Here is a 17826-nt window from a genome sequence, read left to right on the forward strand (position 1 = left end):
TGAATACATGTAGCTCTCTAAAATAGCTGAGGACTTGCTAAAAGTAAGAGGTATTAAAAGCGTCCAAAATAAAATTTGTGTTACAGCTAAAATATGAAACAACCAAAGTGATTTTGAGAATTTTAGACCCTAATATAAACCCATGCAAAATCTAAAGCTTAGAGTCTGTAGTGGTCAAAGTTAGGTTCTATACAATGGTAACTACCTAATAATACTGTTGATTTCAAGGCTAGCCGATTGCAAATTCTAGCTTTATTTTTCCATGTAGCCACATGCATGAAAACACTAATGGGTAATTGTAAATGAAAACACTATATTACATCCCATAGATTTTTCTACATGCTGTACACTCGAAGGTTGCTCCTTGAATTACAGTTGTAAACAATAATTCCAGAGATTTTGCCGTTTGTAGCTTTCCCTCTCATTTTTAGCTGATTGAAAACCTTGGCTCAAAAATAACCTCTTTTTTTTGAATTTTTTTTTGTTTATTGCAGTAACATTGGTTTATAACATTGTATAAATTTCAGATGTACATCATTATACTTCTATCTCTGCATAGATCACACTTAACATTTTTTTTTAATTTTACTTATTTATTTTTTCCCCCAAAGCCCCAGTAGATAGTTGTATGTCATAGCTGCACATCCTTCTAGTTGCTGTATGTGGGACACGGCCTCAGCATGGCTGGAGAAGCGGTGCGTCGGTGCGCACCAGGGATCGAACCCAGGCCGCCAGCAGCAGAGCGCGCGCACTTAACCGCTAAGCCACGGGGCCGGCCCACACTTAACATTTTAATAGTTGCACGTGCAGCTAGTCTATGTGTTTCTTAAATCCTGTAACTATCCCAGCCCTGCTTTGTTGTTTAAAGTACATGAACCCAATCCATTCCAGGACCTTAACGTTGTTGACCCTCCCTTGACACTGAATATTCAAAGATTATTCTGATATAGCAGCTCTAGTAGTTGCCTATAGTGAGTTTTGCAGTCATACACAGTTAACGGTTTTCCCACATAGGCCGGCAATGAATAAGTTATTCTTCTTAATCAGATACAAATAGGCTTTACATGTATCAACCAAGTGATATATATATACACATACACACACACACACAGACATATGCTATGTTGGTGTCACACTCATCACTTCCAAGCTTCCAAAAGAGATTTTATCGGACACTTTATGATTGTACAGTGTCTTTTCTCACCCAGCCAAATTTGAAGAACACTTTCTATTTCTCGTGGTGCCATTTAGGTTCTTTGCCTCAGTTGGCATGTTTAATTGAAAACTCACTTGTCATGCCAAGCCATCAGAAGTTTATTAATCTGTTAATCACAAGAGGGCACTATTGCCTATAAAAAATCAATCAGTATGTGCAATGATTTGTTGAACTCATTGATGATGGTGGTGGTGGAGTTGTCTAAAGCCCTGCCTCCAGATTCCTCGTTTTAAGCTTCATATATTCTTTCATCCTCATAAAGATCAATAGCAAGTATTTTAAGAGGTGGCCCAGTTTCCCAATCTCTGCATTCAAAATAAGGGACAGCTCTACTGTCAAAGATTCTTTTAAGGGCCTGATTATGAGTTGGCTCTGGTAATACTTCCTGTGCCTCTCAACACAGAAGCAAAAAGCAATCACTTTTGTTTGGCCAGGACTTCAAGTGGCTTCCTTAGCAGAGAAGCTTTGTTCTCAGACTGGACTATACAAACACCTTCATCTCTCAGCAGCTCCAAAATAAATTGAATAATATTTTTAAATCATATGTCATTTCCATTTTAGAGCAGTGGTTTCCAGAGTGTGATCAGGATGTTTGGAAGGTTTGTATGGTGGAAATACTTATAAATTGGGACACTGAAGAAATAAATTCAGATAGGACTGTCTCTCAAGTTCCACAGCAACAAACATTCATTAAATACTTATTAGCTGTAGGACACTGTGATAGATAGCAATCCAAAAACAACTCAACCAGAGAGCTATTCAGTGACTATAATACATATCCCAACAAGAAGTATGGTATGCTATCCTTGACTACGAAATCTTACTAATTCCAGGCCAGACTAGGATAGATCATGAGGCTTTTTGCCAGCAGTAGCTGTCCAGAGTAAGCTGACTCACCAACCTGTTGCCTAACACATGGACAGGCAAAAATCACGTTTATGTAAACTTAATTCTCTATTTCTCTATGAGTGGACAGCATGCCCAGCACCTAACCCCACAGGATGGCAAATTGATGACATCGTACCAATTTATGCCAGATATCTTCTGTTTTCCTCTTCCAGATTCACATGGCGTTCTTTGCCCTGATTTCTGCCCCAGGGGGTTTCCATGCCCTCTGGCTTCTGATTGGGTTCAACCAATGGGATACCCCCAGCAGGATAACAGAGTGAGGAACAAGAGTGAGGTTAGGGTATTTATTTTTGTGGGGCCTATGTGGTCACCTCAGATTGGCTTGTGCTCCTCAGTTGAATGTCCCTGCTCCTCTCAAGATGACCTGCTTTTCTTAATTATATCTCCCTGTCTAGTTCCAGTAACCTCTTTCTTCTCATCTCTTCAAGTCTGTGTTTATGATGACAAGTCTACCGCTGCTGTGCTGTTAGCCCTGGATTCCTGCACTACCTTTTGTGGTTCCCCTACACACCACCTACATCTTTCTAATTAAACTCTCCTCAGATTATCCTAATTTAAGTGTGTTGTCTGTTTGCTGTTGATACCCTGACAAATGCACAACTGCTTCTAGTTTCCAAAATCTAGTGGAGGTGCTTTATTCTTATATGTGGCAAAGTGAGGGTGAATTGATAAAGGTGACATGCATGATTAGCATCTTCCAATTTGAACTGAGGGATAGGCCAGCAGAAATATGACTTAACATCACTTAAGCTAACACCTAGTTAACCAAGCTTTATTGGAAGCTGTGTTCCAAGGTTTTTAGAGTGATATGAGGCAAAATATGTTCATTATGATCCTAAATTATTTAGATTTTTTTCAAATATTGTCCCACTGGATCTCTAAAGAATGCATTTTGACTTCCTCCTGAGTGGTCATTTGCTTGCTCTAGCCTACTCCAAAGGAAGAATCTCAGTTGCCTCATTGGTAGGCTAGATTCTAAGCTACGATAACTAATCTCTCAAAGCTCTGGAAAGGAAACTCCTGCTGATACTACTAGTACTATTTCCACCAGAGAAATCTGCCAAGCCAGGTGTATATGCCTGCAGTCAGTAGAAAACCCCAAAGAGTTACTAGGTCAATAAATAGACAATTTAAGCCACCTAAAACAAATGCTTTTGTAGCCTCAAGGGCCTCTGTGAAAGGTAAGCCCACAGAAGTACTTCAGATCTGCTTCCCTTTTGTTCATCAAGGCTACCAGAGTAAATGCTTAGACTAGAGATTACTGAAGATGGGACAGGCTCTAAAACCAAAGGTGGTCTGTGACTACTTGTTAATTTCAACCAGGGTTGCATGGAGCCTACCAAGAAGTGAATATACTTTCCTTTAAAGTAAAATAGTTTTCTGGTTGATTTCCTTGGGGCCAGTAATGTGCTTGCTATTGCCAGTCTATTACAAGCTGCAGTGGTAAACCAGATGTCATACCTTTGTGTCTTTCTCTGACACAATATTTTGACCCTTGCTTGGGCTCTAAAGAAGACTACCTCTGAGGCCTCAGTAGCAACAGGAGTAACACCTTGATTTATATAGTTCTCATTAAAATGTCATTCTTCACACATGACTTCATCTGAGCCTCAACAACCCTGACATATTCAAACAGTGCAATGATTGGTATCCATTTTGCAGACGTAGGAGATGAACCTTAGAATGGTTAAGTTAATTTCCCAAGGTCACAGGACAAGTTACTAAGTTCTCTTTTACTCCAAATCTAATCACCACCTTCTAGTCATGAAGATACTTGTATCAAAAAACTCAGAATCCTGTGTGGTGGCAATTCTTGGCAGTACAGGGTTCTCTGCCTCGTGAAAGTGATAAGCTACATGTTTTGGAAACCTCGGTTCTCTGTTAAGGATGAGTGCTTTTCCCAGCACCATCATAGCACTGGAGACCCTTTAGAATTAACCCTTGGACACAGGGGACTTACAGTGAATCAATCTACTATACCTCAGGATTCTCTTTTCTGGTCTAAGCCTCTGTAGTTAAAGAAAACCTTGTGAGTCTGACCTGGTGCCCACCCGACGTGAGCTTCTTCTGGGCTCTTGAATCCGGACGAGCTCCTGGCATTTGAATGCTCTAGTCTGCAAATCCTCCAGTGCTACTAGTGTCCAAGTAAGGACCAGTGTGTCTTGGTTGTTATGTAAACCTGAGACCATGCAGATACTATCTATCATCTATTATAGACAATGCAGAAAGTACTCTGTGGAGGGGAATTTTTTTTTTTAGTTCCAACAGGAAAGTTCATTATATTTCATTTACATTAATATACATAAACACACACAGAAGCAACATGAGTTTGCTAACTATAACCTCCACTGGTCATATTTCGCATGCAGTAGTTTTCCTTATTCAACTCACTTTAGGGGAAATTTAGGCTGGGAATCAGATGAACAAACATGAAGCCAACTGGGCCAAGCAGCATTTGGTTATTTATCAGATTAGAGAAGCAGGAAAGGTTAAAGACAAGTTGGAAAACAACTAGACTGAAATAGAACCCTGCTTAGCTTATAGTAATCAGTATAGTAAGAAGCCAGGCTTTGAGATGACTAGGTTTAAATATATTCTTAAGTTGACTATGTGTTTTCAGATGTGGCAGCTCTTGCCTGCCTTAAGGCCAGCAGCAACAGCACGGAACACTCCTCCCATGGAGTGGAAAGAGATAACAATCTAAAGCCATTTTCACAAACATATCCTTCTCCTGCTCTGAGAAACTGGTATTTTCTTTTGTCCTCTCTGAGAAAGCAGAAGCAGCCATGAGCACATGAAAATGTGCTAAGGCTTTTCTCCTTGCAGCTCTACCAGTTTTTACTTAATCTATTTTGAAGATCTGTTATTAGATGCATAAATACTTATGATTTTTTGCCCTCTTGATGAAAGGATCCCTTTATCATTATGATAATGGTAATATGGTAAAGAAAATGTTTATTCTTTGCTCTGAACTCTATATTGATAGCAATGTAGCCATCCAGCTTTCTTTGTGTTAGTGTTAGCATGGTATATTTTTTTCCATCATTTTACTTTTAATCTATTTCTGCCTTTATATTTGAAGTGCATTTCTTGTAGGCAGCATATAGTTGGATCTTGCTTTTTTTATGAAATCTAACAATTTATGCCTTTTAGTAGACTGCGTTTAATGTGGTTATTGATATGGTTAGGTTTAAATCTATCATCTTGCCACGTGTTTTCTATTTGTGCCATTTGTATTTTGTTCACTTTTTAATGCCTTGTTTCAGATTGAGTATTTTTTCTGATTCCATTATACCTTCTTTGCGGCATATTAACTATAACATTTTGTTTGATTAATTTAGTGACTGCTTTAGGGTTTATGGTATACATCTTTAGCTTATCACAATCTACATTCAACTTATATAATACCACTTCATGTATGCTTTAAGAATGTTGCAATAGTATACTTTCAATAATTCCCTCCTGAACTTTGTGCTAGTATTTTCATACACTGTATTTTTAATATGTTATAAACCCCATACCAAATCCTTATTATTTTTGTTTAAATAGTACATTCTCTTTTTTATTCAATACAACACACATACCATAAAATTCACCCTCTTAAAGTGTACAATTCAATAGTTTTTAGTATATTCACGATGTTGTGCAACCATCATCACTATCTAATTCCAAAACATTTTCATCACCCCGAAAAGAAAACTCCATACTCATCAGCAATGATTCTCTATTCCTCCCCCATTTCTCCCTCCCCTCAGCCCTAGGCAACCATTAATCTACTTTCTGTATCTAAAGATTTGCCTACTCTGGACATTTCATATAAATGGAATCATACAATATATGGCCTTTTGTGCCTGCTTTCTTTCATATAGGATAATGTTTTCAAGGCTCATCCATGTTGTAGCATGTGTTAGTACTTCATTCTTTTATTTTTTAATTGAGGTGAAATTCATATAACATAAAACTTACATTTTAAAGCGAACAATTCAAGTGGCCCACAATGTGCAACCACCACCTTTATTTAGTTGCAAGACATTTTCATCACCCCCAAAGAAAACCTCATACCCATTAAGCAGTCACTCCTCACTCCCCTAAGCCCCTGGTAGTCACTAATCTGCTTTCTGTCTCTATAGCCTTACCTATTCTGGATGTTTCGTATAAATGGAATCATACAAAATATGACCTTTTTTGTCTGGTTCCTTTCATTTACCATAATGTTTTCAAGCTTCATCCACATTACAGCATGTATGAGTACTTCATTTTTTTTTTATGTTTATAATAATCCGTTGTATGGATATACCACATTTTGTTTATCCATTTACACATTGACCTTTGGGTTGTTTCCACATTTTGGTGATTGTGAATCATGCTCTTATGAACATCCATTTGCAAGTAATTGTTGGAATAACTGTTTTCAATTATTTTGGGTATACACCTAGGAGCAGATTTTCTTGGTCATACAGTGATTCTATGCTGTATTTAACTTCTTGAGGAACGGTCAAATTCTTTCCACAGCAGGTGCACCATTTTACATTCCCATCCGCGCTGCGCAAGGGTTCCAATTTTTCCACATCCTTATTAAAACTTATTTTTCCATTTTTAAATTATAACAATCCCAGTGTGTGTGAAGTGGTACCTCATTGTGCTTTGGATTTGCATTTCCCTAATGACTAATGATGCTGAACATCTTTTTTTGTGCATGTTGGCCATTTGTAGATATTCTTTATTCAGATGCTTTGCCATTTTTTAATTGGGTTATTTCCTTTTTATTGTTGAGCTATAAGAGTACTTTATATATTCCAAATACTAGTCCTTTATCAGATATATGATTTCCAAATATTTTCTCCTATTCTGAGGGCTGTCCTGTTACTTTCTTGATTGTGTCCTTTAAAGTACAAAAGATTTTAATTTTGATGAAATCCCATTTATCAATTTTTCCTTTTCTTGCTTTTGCTGTTGGTGTTATATCTAAGAAACCATTGCCTAATCCAAGGTCATAAAGATTTGCCCCTATGTTTTCTTCTAAGAGTTTATAGTTTTAGCTCTTACATATAAGTCTTTATTTATTTTGAGTTAACTTTTACACGTGGTGCGAGGTAAGGGTCCAACTTCATTCTTTTGCATGTGGTTATCTTGTTGTTCCACTACCATTTGTGAAAAGGCTATTCTTTCCCCCATTGAGTTGTCTTGGCATCTTTTGAAAAATCAATTGACCATAGATGTATGGGTTTATTTCTGGACTCTCGATTCCATTCTATTGATCTATATGTCTATCTTTATGCCAGTACCACACAGTCTTGATTACTCTAACTTTTCAATAAGTTTTGAAATTGTCAAGTGTTAGTCTTTCAACTTTGTTCTTTTCAGGATTGTTTTGCCTATTCAGGCCCCCTTGTGATTCTACGTGAATTTTAGGATCAACTTGTCACTTACTTCAAGGAAAAAAAAGACAGCTGAGATTTTGATAGATTGCATTGAATCTGTACTTCACTTTGGGTAATGTTGTATATTAACAATATTAAGTCTTCCAACCCATGAACACAGGAAGTCTTTTCATTTATATAGGTCTTCTTTAATTTCTTTCACTGATGTCTTGTAGTTTTCACGTACACATCTTACACTTCTTTTGTTTAATTTATTCCTAAGTATTTTATTCTTTTTTATGCTACTGTAAGCGGAATTGTTGCCTTAATTCTCTTTTTGAATTATTCATTGCTCGTGTATAAAAATACAATTTTTTTTGTATACTGATCTTGTGTCATACAACTATGCCAAATGCATTTGTTAGCTCTAATAGTTTTTTATTGGATTTCTTAGGATTTTCTATATATAAGGTCATGTCATCTGCAAACAGAAATAGTTTTACTTCTTCCTTTCCAATCTTTATGCTTTTTACATTTTTTCTTTGCCTAATTGATCAGGCTAGAAACTCCAATACAATATTCAATAGAAATGATGAGAGTAGACATCTTTTCCTTGTTCCTAATCTAAGGGGAAAAGTTTCAGTCTTTCACCATTAAGTATGACGTTAACTACGGTTTTTCACAGATGCCCTTTATCAAGCTGAGGAACTTTTCTTCTATTCCTAGTTATTGAATGTTTTTATCATGAAGAGTTGCTGGATATAGTCAAATGATTTTTATGCATCAATTGAAATAATCATGTGAGGTTTTTTTCCCTTCCTTCTATTAATTAGGTATATTACATTGATTGATTTTAATATGTTGAACCAACCCTGCATTCTGATATAAATCTCACTTAATCATGGTGTATAATCCTTTTAATGTGCTTTTGAATTTGTTTTGCCAGTACTTTGTTGAGGATTTTTTCATCAATATTCATAAAGGATATGGATCTGGAGTTTTCTTGAGTGTCTTTGTCTGGCTTTAGTATCAGCATATTCCTGGCCTCATAGAATGAATTGGGAAATGTTCCATCCTCTTCAATATTTTTTGGAAGAGTTTGAGCAGGATTGGTGTTAATTCTTTAAATGTTTGGTAGAATTCACCAGTGAAGCTATCTGGTCCTATGCTTTTTATATGAGCGTATTTGGAGTTGCTAGTAGTTTTTGTTTTTTGTTTTTAAGATTTTTTGTCTCTATTCATAAGCAATGTTGGTCTGTAGTTTTCTTTTCTTATAATATCTTTCTCTGATTTTGGTATCTATGATGTGTTAGCCACATTGAATGAGTTCAAAAGTTTTACCTCTTCTTCCATTTTTTGGAAAATTTTGCAAATGATTGGTGTTAATTCTTCTTTAAACATTTGGCAGAATTCACCAGTTAAGTTATCTGGTCCTGGACTTTTATTTGTGGGAAATTTTTAAATTAATTGTTCAGTCTCTTTATTTGCTATATCTATTCAGTTTTTTCATTTCTTCTTGTAAGTTTTGATAGTATATGTCCTTCTAGAAATCTGTCTATTCCATCTAGTGTGTCTAATTTGTCTGCATGCAATTGTTCATAGTATTTTCTTATAATCACTTTAACTTCTGCAATGTCAGTGGGAATGTCCCCTCTTTTATACCTGATTTGAATAATTTGAGTCTTCTCTCTCTTTTGTCTTGGTCTGTCTAGCTAAAGATTTGTCAATCTTGATAATGTTTTTCAAAAGACTTTTGAAACTTTTGATTTTGTTGATCTTCTCTGTTGCTTTTTTGCTCTACACTTCATTGATTTCCACTGTAATCTTTATTATTTCCTACCTTCTACTTGCTTTGGATTTAGTTTGTTCTTCTTTGTGTAGTTTTTTAATGTAGTAAGTTAGGTATTAATTTGAGGTCTTTCTGTTCTTTTAATATAGGCATTTACAACTGTTTCCCTCTATACACTGCTTTAGCCATACCCCATAAGTTTTGAAATGTTGTAGTTTTTCATTCACTTTGGAGCATTTTTTAATTGACCTTGGTATTTCCTTCCTTACCCATTGGTTATTTAGGGAAGTGTTATTTAATTCCATGTATTTGTGAATTTCCCAAATTTCCTGCTGTTAATTTTATTCTGACGGCCAGAGAACAGGCTTTGCATGATTTTGGTACTTTAAAATCTATCAAGACTTTTTGTGTGTGTGTGTGAGGAAGATCGGCCCTGAGCTAACATCCATTGCCAAGCCTCCTCTTTTTGCTGAGGAAGGTTAGCTCTGAGCTAACGTCTGTGCCCATCTTCCTCCACTTTGTACGTGGGATGCTGCCATAGCATGGCTTGATGAGCAGTGCATAGGTCCATGCCTGGGATCCAAACCCACAAACCCCAGGCTGCCAAAGCAGAGTGTGTGAACCCAACCACTACACCACCAGGCCAGCCCCTATCAAAACTTTTTTAATGGACTAATATATGGTCTATCCTGGATAACGTTTCATGTGCTCTTTAGATCAGTGTGTATTCTGTGTTGATTGGAGCATTCTATAGAGGTCTATTATGTCCAGTTGATTTACAGTGTTGTTCAAATCTTCTATTTTCTTGTTGATCTTCTGCCTAGTTTTTCCATCCGTTGTTGAAAGTAGGGTATTCAAGTCTCCAACTATTTTTTTCTTTTTCTTTTTTGGTGAGGAACATTCACCCTGAGCTAATATCTGTTGCCAATCTTCCTCTTTTTGCTTGAGGAAGATTGGGTCTGAGCTAACATCTGTGCCCCTCTTCCTCTATTTTGTATGTGGGACACCGCCACAGCATGGCTTGATGAGCAGTGCATCAGTCCATGCTCGGGATTCGAACCTGTGAACCCCAGGCCACCAAAGCAGAGTGTGCGAACTTAACCACTACACCATCAGGCCGGCCCCATCAAGTCTCCAACTATTATTGCTGGGTTGTCTGTTCATCACTTCAATTCTGTCAGATTTTGCTTCATGTATTTTGAGACTCAGAAGTTAGATATATATATACATATATATACACACACACATATAAGTATTTATAATTGTTGTATCTTTTTATAGATTTACCCTTTTATCCTTATAAAATGTCCCTTTTTGTCTCTGGTAACAACTTTTATCTTGAAAGTCTATTTTGTTTGATATTAGTTTAGCCACTCCATCTCTCTTTTTGTTACTGTTTGCATGGTATATTTTTTCCATCCCTTTACTTTCAGTCTATTTATGTCTAAATCTAAAGTGTGCCTCTTGTGGACAGCACATAGATGGACCATGGTTTTTATATCCATTCTGCCAATCTCTTCCTTTTGCTTATATTGTTTAATCCATTCACATTTAATGTAAATACTGATAATGTAGGATTTGTGGCTTCCGCATTGCTATTTGTTTTTAGTTTAATAAAGATTTAATTTAATAAATTTAATAATAAAGACATATTCCATGTCTTTTTTGTTCCTCTATTCCTCCATCACTTCCGTCCTTTGTGTTAAATAGCATTTTCCTTTCCTTGTCATTTTATTTACTCTAGTTTTGGGGGTTATTTTCAGATTGTTTTCCCTGTGGATTACAATTAACATCTAGTTCAGATAAATGGCAACTCAATTTCAATAGTATACAAAAAGTTTGATCCTATATTGCTCCATTATCTATCTCTTCTTTTGTGCTGTTATTGACATACACATTACATCTTTATACATAGCATTCCCATCAACACAGATTTATAATTATTGCTTTATGCAGCCGTCCTTTAAATTAGGAGAAAAAGAGTTATAAACAAAAAAATACACTTATACTGTCTTTTATATTTACCTATACAGTTATCTGTACTAGTGTTCTTTATTTCTTCATGTGGATTCAAGTTGCTCTCTAGTGTCCTTTCATTTCAGCCTGAAGGACTCCTTTCAGTATTTCTTATATGATTGTCTGCTAATGATGAATTCTCTCAGCAATTGTTAATCTGGTGATGTCTTAATTTCTCATTCATTTTTAAAGGATAGTTATGCCAGAATAGAATACTTGCTGCATGATAGTTTTTTTTTTTCTTTTAGCACTTTGAATATATTATCCCAATTCTTCTAGCCTTCTTGGTTTCATATGAGAAATTGACTGGTAATATTATGGAGGATCCCTTGTACATATTGAGTTGCTTTTTTCTTGCTGCTTTGAAGATTCCCTCTTTGTCTTTGACTTTTGACAGTTTGATTCTAATGTATCTTGTTGAAATTCTCTTTGAGTTATTTCTACCAAGACTTCATTGAGTTCTTTGGATGTGCAGACTAATGTATTTCATCAATTTTTGGTAGTTTGTGGCCATTATTTCTTCAAATATTCTTTCTGCTCTTTTATCTCTCTCTTTTCCTTCTGGGACTCCCATTATTATGTATGTTGGTTCATTTGATGGTGCCCCATGGTTCTCAGAGGTTCCATTCATTTTTCTTCATTCTTTTTTCTTTCCCTTCTTCAGATTAGATAATCTCTCTTGACCAATATTCAAGTTTGCTGATTCTTTCTCCTCCCAATTCAGATGTATTTTTGTGATTTTTTCATTTCAGTTTTTGTACTTTTCAACTCCAGAATTTCTCTGTGGTTCTTTTTTTATAATTTCTATCTCTGTATTGACATTCACTATTTAGTGAGGCATAATTCTCATATTTTCCTTTTGTCCTTTAAACATGGTTTCCTTTAGTTTTGAACACTAACATCGCTGATTTAAAGTCTTTGTCTAGTAAGTCCAAAGTTAAGGCTTCCTCAGGGGCAGTTTCTGTTGACTACTTCTTTTCCTGTGTATGGGCCATGCTTTCTTGATTCTTTGCATGTCTTATATTTTTAATTGAAAATTAGACATTTAAAATGATAATGTGACAACTTTGGATATCAGATGCCCCTCCCACAATGGCTTGTTGTTGTGGCTATTTGTTGTTGTTGTTGCTTTTTTGCTTGTTTGATGATATTTCTGTACTAATTCTATAAAAATCACTATTCTTTGTCATGTGTGACCACTAAAGTCTCTGTTCAGATTAGTGTCCAGATAATTGCTTCACAGAGATTTCTTTAAATACCTGGAGCCAATAAATCCCCCAGTCATTGCCAAGTGGCTCTATGGGCTCATTGGAGCATACCTTCAACACTCAGCCAGGCAGTTTACAATTGTCCTTTAGCCTTTGCTTCCTGCTGACATAGAAGCCTAAAGGTTAGGCGGTAGTGAGAGATCTGGGTCTTCTCAGGTCTCTCATGAGCATGTGCACAGCCCTGGGCATGCTCACATGACTAAACCTGTTCTTTTCCTTCTAAGTTCACAAAACTATTTCAGAGCTTTCCAAAGCCTCCTATGGATATCTCATCCCCTAGATATTCCTTTTAAGATTTTTAGTAAGCCTATTGTTTACCCCAACTGTTATCCACAGCTGTAGGAGGAAGCTGCAATATTAAACAACTAATACTGATTGGTATTAATATAATATAATACTAATACAAACACCCCCACGGAAATGTTTATTCACACTGGCAGCGCTCTGTGTTAGGTCAAATGAAGACAAACCTTGTGAGTGGGTTCATCCTGGGAACCACCAAACAGGTCAATAATGGCAGTTGTTTAGAAACGAGGCTTTGAAGGGGCTCCTACCCTGTTCTGCTCCCTCCAGTGGCTGGCAAATGGTTGGATTTTACACTGATTGAGGGATATTAGTTTTATAGGCTACCAAATAGCTGGGGATGGGGAGATGGGAATAGGTCAAGTTAAAACACCATGAAGGTCACTGTTCTTACTGAGATTCTACCATTTTTCTTAAGTAAATACTCCCAGGATTGCTGCAAGATTTTGGTTAATTTCCAGAGTTCTGAAAAAGTTGATTCTGATGATTTTGTCAGTATTCTCCCTGCATTTATGAAAGAGAAAATTTTCAAAGTTTCTTATAGTCCCACTGATGTCCTCAAATATCTTTTAAAGACATTTAAATAAGAAAAATAGTTTATAAATTTACCCATATAGTTTCCATTTTCAGTGTACTTCATTCTTTTCTGTATATCTGTATTTCCATCTTGTTTCATTTTCCATGCATGAGAAACTTTCCTTCTTGAAGAGCAGTCTGCTGGTGATGAATTCCTTCAGCTGTTATATGTCTGAGAAAGGCTATATTTCACTTTCAATTTTGAAAGCTCTTTTCACTGGGTATAGAATTCTAGGTAGATTTTTTTTTTATCCCACCAGTACTTTAAAGAAATTGTTCCAGTGTCTTCTCAGTTACATAATTTCTGATGAGAAAGTTGCTGTCACCTTTATCTTTTTCATCTCTACATAATGTGATCATGATGTGTTTTGCTATTGTTTCTTCACGTCTCTTCTATTTATTCAGCCTCTTGGATCTGTGGATTTATAGTTTTCATGAAATTTTGAAAATTTTTGTCCATTATTTCTTAAAATATTTTTTCTACCCTTCCCTCTCTCCTTCATGGATTCCACATGCGTATACTAGGATACTTGAGGTTTCCCACAGTTCACTAATGCTCTGTTAATTTTTGTTACTTCTTTTTTTCTTTGTGTTTCATATTGAATTGACTTTATTGCTATGACTACAGATTGTACAGTCTTTTCTTCTGCAATGTCTTATTTGCCATTAAACCCATCCAGTATATTTTTTTCATCTCCAAAATTATAGTTTTCATCTCTAGCAGTTTGTGTCATTTATATATCTTCCTTTTCTCTACTTAACTTTTTGTGTGTGTGTGTGTGAGGAAGATCAGCCCTGAGCTAACATCCAATGCCAATCCTCCTCTTTTTGCTGAGGAAGATTGGCCCTAGGCTAACATCCGTTCCCATCTTCCACTATTTTATATGGGACACCGCCAAAGCATGGCTTGACAAGTGGTACGTTGGTGTGTGCCCAAGATCCAAACCCATGAACCCTGGGCCACCAAAGCGGAGAGTGTGCACTTAATTGCTACACCACCAGGCCAGCCCCTCAACTTAACTTTTTAATATATGTTATAATATAGCTATAATAACTGTTTTAATGACATTGTCTACTAATTCTATCATCTGCATCATTTCTGGATAAGTTTCCATTGGGTTTTCTCTTAATTATTCGTTGTATTTTTCTGTTTCTTTGCATGCCTAGTAATTTTTTTATTTGATGCTGGACATTATGATTTTATCTTGTTGGATGTAGGATATTTTGTAATCATATACATGTTCTTTACTTTTGTTCTGGAACACAATTAAATTATTTGGAAGCTGTTTGTTCCTTTCAGATCTTGCTTGTAAGATTTGTTAGGTAAGTCTGGAGCAGTGCTCAGTTTGGGACTAATTTTCCCCAATACTGAGGCAAGACCCTTCTGAGTACTCTATCCAATATCCCATGAATCTTGAGGTTTTCCATTCTGGCTGGTAGGAACATGTCCTATTTCTGAGCCTGTGTGAGTGCCAAGCACTGTTACCTCTAACCCTTTTAAGTGGTTCTTTCTACAGCCTCAGATAATTTCTCCACATACGTGGAATGATCAGTATCCTGTGGAATACTCAAGGAGGACACTCTACAGATCTCTGGAGTTGTCTGTCTGTGAAACTCCCTTTTCTATGGTACTCTATCCTGTGAATCCTAGCCACCTTGGCCTCCTTAGACCTAGAAGTCCATCTCTTTAACTCAAGGAGTTGGCCTGGATTCCCTGACCCTGCACTATGGCCTGAAATTGCTCTCAAGCCAGTAAGACAGAATAATTGTAGGGCTTACCAAGTTTGTAACTCATCTCTTAGGGATCACTGTCCTTTATTGTTTGATCTAGTGTCTTGAAATCCCTTGTTTCATATTTTGAGGGGTTGTTGTTGTTGTTCAGGTGGCACGGTAAATCTGGTCTAGCTTGGTCAGAAGTGGAAGTCTTATTTTATCACTTACAATGACTTGGCGCCAGCACAAGGTATATATTCATTACAACAGTAGGTCAAAATCACTCCAGAGGATTTTGTTTACTATGTGGCACATAGGGCTTTCAATGTAGGGTCATCTGGTGTGTCTCTTGTAATAAGAATATTTGCATTAGAATAGCCTAGTCTTTTGTCTCAGTCGTGATTTAGAAATTGGAGTTTCAGATAAGATATTTTTTCTCGTTAATTATAACAATACAGGGTTTTACTTTATCATAAATTGGGAAAGTAGAAAAAATGGTTTTAGTCTCTGAATCCTCAAAGTGAAATATTGTGAGCACCATTGGTGTAGTGAAGACATTTCTTGGTAGGGGTGGAGAGTATCAAAACAGGGAGGGAGAAGAGAAAAATCCTCCTTTCAAATCCTGTATGGCAACTGTCATTTTTCATGGAATATTATGTGTCATAAAACTCTAGACTAAGAAGGAATCTTTCCAATCATTTCATCCTACTTTCCTACTAGACCTCTTATCAGGACTTTAATAGATAGTAAAGATGATTAAAATAACTTCTCCAACGGAAAGAAGTGGATAAATAGAGAAGTTGTTGGAAGGGTAGTAGGGCCTGGTGTACACCATGTCTAAGATCCCTTGTAGTTCTAAACTCAGTTTTAGAATATCAGCTCTACACAAACTAAGAGTCAACTATAGTTTTCCAAGGTGTTAAGGAACCAATCTAGAACCCTTGGCAACTAAAATGTTGACCAAGCGTCAGTGTCACACCCACAAAAAGAGATAGTAGTCTTGCAAAAAAGGTTTTTTGCAGTATCTATCTATACCTTACACGGGTTATAGCTACTGTGTAATTAATGTGATATATCTACGTTTAGTTCTAAGCACTAAGCACCACCATCAATACTGCCTATCTTCCTGTAATGAACATAATCTTAATATAAAGAGGAAAAAACAATAAAAAAAAGTCAGACATATGGTTTCAAAACTGATTCTGAGAAAGTTAAATTGAAACAATAAGAAAAATCTGAGCATGGATATATTTAAAATGGCCTATATGCATTTGATTCTCTGAAAATGATGCAGAAAGTGCAAAAATGTGGGAAACCTTCTTGGGGGTTACAAGTGTGGAAATACAGAATGAACTGTAAGCTTCACATTTTTCTGTAGACACTTAAGAATCTGCTTTCCATTTCAATATTTTCTTTCTCCTTTTGTTATTGAAATGTTAATTCAGATTACCGCCAGTGAAATAGAATTTATAATGGATATTCTGAGATTGAAAAGTCAAGAAGGGGATTGCTTCTAGTTCAGTTCTATAGACCCAAATGTTTAATATTAAGCTAAATCAGTGGTCTCCTCCTAACTTCTCAGGACTTTTTCTAAGTTTCCCCCATTTATGTAGCACAGCACTGATGTTGCTGAAAAATTCCAATGTAACATGCAACAGCGGTTCCTAATTGCTTTAGCATTTATCATGCACAAGAGACAGAAGGGAAATTGTCTCATTTTGTACAGCTCAGTTGCATTTCTTATCTCTGAAGTACACTTAAGCAGCAAATTGGGACTTAAGGTAGCTGCCTGAAAACCAGCATCCATTAACATGCACGTCTTGGAGGGAAAATGAATTGGTTTTTCTAAAAAAGAATATAGTTCAACCTCATTCTGTGTGTTCATTTTGCATAATTTCTCTTTTGCACATTTTATAAATTAGGAGCTGTGATCTGGCTTACCCACACAAATTTTCATACTCACACTTTCCAGGTTTTGCCTTTGGGCAGTTTTATTTTCAAAACATTAAAAAAAGCATTTTGGTGCATTTCTAAGATGCCCTTTGGGGTCAATTAGCACCTAGTAATATTTTTCTAAGCAGTCACTGGAGGTGCTTAACTAGTGTGTACTTAGGCGTGTTTTACCTGACAAGTCTTCTGAATAGGTTTTATGCTTTAAAGAAACAGTACCCCTTCATATTCTATAGTGAACATGTGGTTACTCTGTACGAGACTAGGGGAGTGGAGAAGCTGAATTTCTGTGCATGCACTCTTCACTGTAGATCTTTCCAGCTAGTGAGTTCTGTTGATTGTCAAAGCAACCACGCTGACCATGCCTACTGTTGCAGGAATTCAAGTCCCATTAAGATGTGAATCACCAAATGTGTCTACAAAGATCAGGTAGACGGATAAGCACAGATATGCCTGTCTGTCTCTGAGGGATTGTTTGAGATGAATAAAATATATTTGGGCTATTCCATGAAAATTTAGATTGCCTCTCTTGAAGCGAGGATAAGAATATATACACATACATAAACACATTTTAATTACACAGATTCTAAGATAGTCTCTGTTGCGGACAGTTTCTAATAATAAAAGCCATCTAATCACACATTCTCACTGTGATATTCTTTTACATACAAATTCGCAGGTGCATCAAGTAAGGTCAAGCTGCACAGTGAACTCAATTGTCTGCAA

Source organism: Diceros bicornis, chromosome X, assembly GCF_020826845.1.
Source record: "Diceros bicornis minor isolate mBicDic1 chromosome X, mDicBic1.mat.cur, whole genome shotgun sequence".
Classification (NCBI taxonomy): Eukaryota; Metazoa; Chordata; class Mammalia; order Perissodactyla; family Rhinocerotidae; genus Diceros; species Diceros bicornis.